This window comes from Dipodomys spectabilis, unplaced genomic scaffold, assembly GCF_019054845.1.
Source record: "Dipodomys spectabilis isolate Male_0828 unplaced genomic scaffold, ASM1905484v1 ptg000581l, whole genome shotgun sequence".
Classification (NCBI taxonomy): domain Eukaryota; kingdom Metazoa; phylum Chordata; class Mammalia; order Rodentia; family Heteromyidae; genus Dipodomys; species Dipodomys spectabilis.
This window is the reverse complement of record NW_024871258.1, coordinates 615,001-620,000: the sequence shown is the minus strand read 5'-3', so window position 1 is coordinate 620,000 and position 5,000 is coordinate 615,001.

The window sequence follows — 5,000 nt, the reverse complement described above, 5'->3', positions numbered from 1 at the left end:
GATTATTTCTCTCTGGGTAACTAGTAAATACATCTATAGTTCATTGTTATTCACATTATCCACAACAAGCAAAATATAAATCAAAGTTATGTGTTCAACTACAGACTAATAAAGCAACTGTGGTGCATGCACAAATATATTTTTGTTTCATCCCTAAACTAGCAAGAGACTTCTCCCATTAGCCACAACTTACAATGACCTGAAAGATGTATTCTAAATAAAGAAAATGTTGTCTTCTGATCTTTGTCCAAACACACACACACACACACACACACACACACACACACCAACCTAAAACAACAGAGAAATTTTTCAAAAAGTAAAGCAAACTGGAATTTCTGGGGCATTTATGTCACAATATAGATGATAGTAGATATACAGGATGACCAAGTGTAGAGTTGTAATGTACAATATGAGGATGCAGCGGACAACACTGGCTTTACATAGGAATGAAGCTAATTAAGTAGGAGTTGTTCTTCCTTGTAGGGGTTGCTCTTTTAGTTGTTCTCCTTCAGTAATGGATGAGATTAACATAATTCTTTAAATATACCTGCCGGTTTGTAGAAATAATAACAAATAAGATAGCAATAATGTTGTATGCTCAACATAGAACAAAATGTCAAATTAAAATAGATGAGATTATCTTTGATATAAACTAATTATTACAAATAAGGGAACCCATTGGACATATGTTTCTTTAAGTCTGGCTTACTTCAGTTAATGTGATTTTTTCCAATATCTTCCATTTCCTGACAAAGAGGTGGTATTATTCTTTCTGATGGAAGCATAGTATTCCATGTGTATATAGGTGTGTGTGTGTGTGTGTGTGTGTTACATTTTCGTGATCAATTCATCTACTGAGGTGCATCTGGGTTGATTCCATATCTTAGTTATGGTAAATAATACTGTGATAAACATAATTGTGCCTTGTTTGTGGTCACTGTGATAAATACCCAGAAGTGGGATTACTGGGTAATAGGGGAGGATTATTGTGTACATCAAGGATAATCTTAGTAGATGAGCAGAATAGCTCAATTGTTAAGTACATATGACCATATAAGGTGATTCCAAGCGAAATGAACTCCAAGACATGTTATTTGTTGTTGTTGTTCTTAATGTACTATATGATTTCTTTTTAACCTTTTGTGTTTTCCCGACTTATCACTATATTTGATTTTGATACCCTGGGTTTTGTAAATATGTTGGTCTCAACTAGGGAAGGGAAAGTGAAAAAAATGGAGAGACAAAGGACAAAGGGGAAACCTATGCAAAAGTGATAATCACAAGACAATATATTGGAAATACTCTTGGGGGGTTTGGGAGGGAAGAGGGAGAAAAATGAAGGAAGGGATAACAAGTTAGAAAAAAAGGAATTCATTACCTTACTTATGTAACTATAACCCCTTTGTACATTATCTTGACAATAAAATTTAAATAATAAAATAACATACATGAGAGCAGAAATACAGGAGATGGAAGTGGGGGAAATACTGTATTATACAATGAAGAGTAGAACAGCTGTAGACAACAGGAATTTTACAGTAACATAGGAAGTAATAAGCTATCATACAGATTTTCATCCTCATGTCAGTCACTAAAAAGGGGAAAATGCACAATCAGCAAACCAATAGAGATAAAATAGAAAACTAAACAATTAAGGTGGAGGGCTGGGAAGGTGGCTCAGTAGTAGAGCACTTGCCTTGCATGCCTGAGACCCTCGGTTCAATTCCTCAGCACCACATAAACAAAAAGAAAAAAGGTGGAAGTGGTGTTGTGGCTCAAGTGGTAGAGCGCTAGCCTTGAGCTGAAGAGCTGAGGGAAAGCGCCCAGGCCCAGAGTTCAGGCCCCACGGCTGGACGCCCCCCCCCAAAATATATAAAAAAACAATGAACATGGAGAGATGACTTGGAATAATAACAAATGACACAACTAGGAAACAAATAACAAGCGGGTGAGTTTAAAAAATATTACCCATAATTCTATTAAATGTTTTTTACATCACAATTTGTTAGAAATATACTTCAAATCACAGTTTAATAGTATATCATTATAATAATAGGTTACTTATTATTGATTTCTTAATATTGAATGTTTAATGTATAATTTTAGTAGCTATAGAAAAGAAAAATGTGAAACTAATTTTAATGATATATTTCAGGAATTGTAAAATTGAGAAGCATTAAAATTTAAACAATACATCATTATTGTTTCATTTATGTAAATTGATGTGGTAATTCAAATTGTATTCTACACTTAGCACTCAACATCAAATAGGAAATTATTGCACATGAATTTGGTATTAGGTTGAAGGGTGCAGCCTTGTGGTAAAATTCACACCACACAGTACACGAAGGTATGACTCCTCTCATCTAGCTTAAATTGTGGAAATTTGATTTCTACACGTATGTTAAATTCCTGTCTAGGTGACATCTATACATTTATATAAATTATATACACGAGGAGTATTTCAGATGACACTTAAAAGTCATATTCATTAATTAAATTTTTATTATTTTGTACCAAATAAATATTTATACAGAGACTGAATTTCTGAGTAGATGATGGTGTATTTGTGCCAGATAATACTTACTGAGGCTTATTTTATATTCCTGACATTGTTTATACAGTTGGACTTAATTTTCCGTAAGGGGTTAAGTGTATTAAATTGGATATATGAAAGTAAACTGAATGTTGATTCCATTAATCCTTTGCAATTTTTGTAATCCCAATATAAATTATCCATGTGTTTGAAGTAATGAAAACAACAACCGATATAAGCAACATGAATCAGTCTGTAGCAGACAAGTATTTTCACCTTTATTTTGATAGTTGCTCCTCTTTTACACTACAGAATATTCTTGGGAAAATGTGCTCCAGGCTGGCCACATTTGCAGAATATTATGGTTTAATCTATCAGTCCCATTGTTGGTAACACAGAAAATCTACTGATTCTTGTGGTTTTTATACCCTCCTACATTGCTGAAAGTTAGCATCACCTTTACTAACTTGAGGAAGGAAGCTATAGGGTCCTTTATATACAGGATCATTTCATTTGTGAAAAGGGATAGTTTTACTTCTTCCCTATTTGCATCCCCTTTATGGTTTTCTCTTGCCTATTGCTCTTGCTAGAAAGTACACTACTATATTGAAGAGTAGTAGAGAGAGTGGACATCCTTTTCTCATTCCTGTTTTTAATATATTCATGCCTCCACCTTTAGATATATACTTATTGTCGTATCTTTGTCATACACATACACTAAAACTGCCAGCACAACTATGTTTTTGCAGCATTATTATCATAGCTAAAATATGGAGCCAATCCAGATGCCCCTCAATAGATGAGTGGATCCAGAAAATGTGGTATATATACACAATGGAATTTCATGCTTCTATCAGAAAGAATGACAGAGCCTCTTTCTTAACAAAATGGAAAGACTTGGAAAAATCATATTATGTGAAGGAAGCCAGACTCAAAGTAACATAGGATCCATGGTTTCCCTCATTTTCATTAATTAATGTATGCTTAGAATAGTCCTGGCAGATAGGTTAACTTTTATTTTTTTCATTGTGAAAATACTGTATTGAGGGGTTAAAATTACATGGGCAAGATAATGATTACATTTCTTATCAAGCATTGTAGCCTCCCTCTTGGTTTCCCCTTCCCATCCCTTCCCATCAGTCCCCCGTCCCCTACCATGTCCTCCTCCTCCCCCCAAGTGGTAATGTTTGTTTTTCCACATAACGACTTGTACATCTCATTGTTGCAATGGATCCACCTGTATCAAATGGCTATAATCAAGAACTCTAACAACAACAGATGCTGGAGGGGATGTGGACAGAATGGAACCTTACTGCATTGTTGGTGGGAGTGTAAATTTGTTCAACCATTTTGGAAAGCAGTATGGAGGTTCAAAAAACTCCACATAGAGCTCCCCTATGACCCAGCAATCCCACTTTTGGGCATTTACCCAAATGATCACAAACAAGGCCGCAATAAACCTACCAGCACGACTATGTTTATTGCAGCATTATTTACCAGAGCTAAGATATGGAACCAACCATGATGTCCCTCAGTAGATGAATGGATCAAGAAAATGTGGTATATATACACTATGGAATTCTATGCCTCCATCAGAAAGGTTCACTTTTTAAACTATTAACAATCCCTTTTTTCTCTCCCTCTTCCTCTCTGATTCCATTTGTGTGTGTGGGTTTGTGTGTGTGTGTGTGTGTGCGCGCGCGCGTGTGTGTGCAGTAATGAAACTTGCCTTGGAGCCTCAAATTCTTGCTAGTTTTTTTTTTCACTCATGACTGACTGAGTCTGTACTATTTGAACCAATGTTTCATTCTGTCTTTGATTGAACAATTGAACATAAATGTCTCATGGATTGCTACTCCAGCCATGTGTGTGAACCATGAGCTTCCAATCTCAGACTAGTGAGATAGAGATACTGGCATCCAGCTTTATTGTCAAGGGTCATTTGTTTTGTTTTGTTTTGTTGTTTGTTGTTTTGTGAATCCAAAATATGTAAGGAAAAAAATAATTTATAATCAGTACTAGTCACATAAAATATGAATTGTTTAAAGATTACCTTTATAATGTTAACCTTTTGCATCCACATTATGTGATTTTATTTTTTGAACTCTCTTGTTGCAGTCAAGTCACTTATATATAATTTGAAACTTCTTCTCTTGGTTTTATAGTGTGTTAGGTGTTTCAAAACAGAATTTATCTACTACTGAAGCAAGACCTTTATGATTATTCAATGTCCTGTAATCATGTTTATTACTGATCATCGCACCATTTGAGTACAAGTAGTTTCTTATAATATCTCCACATATTTTAGAATTCTATGCCATGCACATTTCTGCCAAATATGCAAGGGCATCCTTTGTAATTCTCCATGTATTTTCATGTAATTCCCTCTACTCTCAAATGCTAAGTCCTTTGATGGTCATGTTGATTTTCTCCCCTGTTACATTCAACATTGCACCTTGGG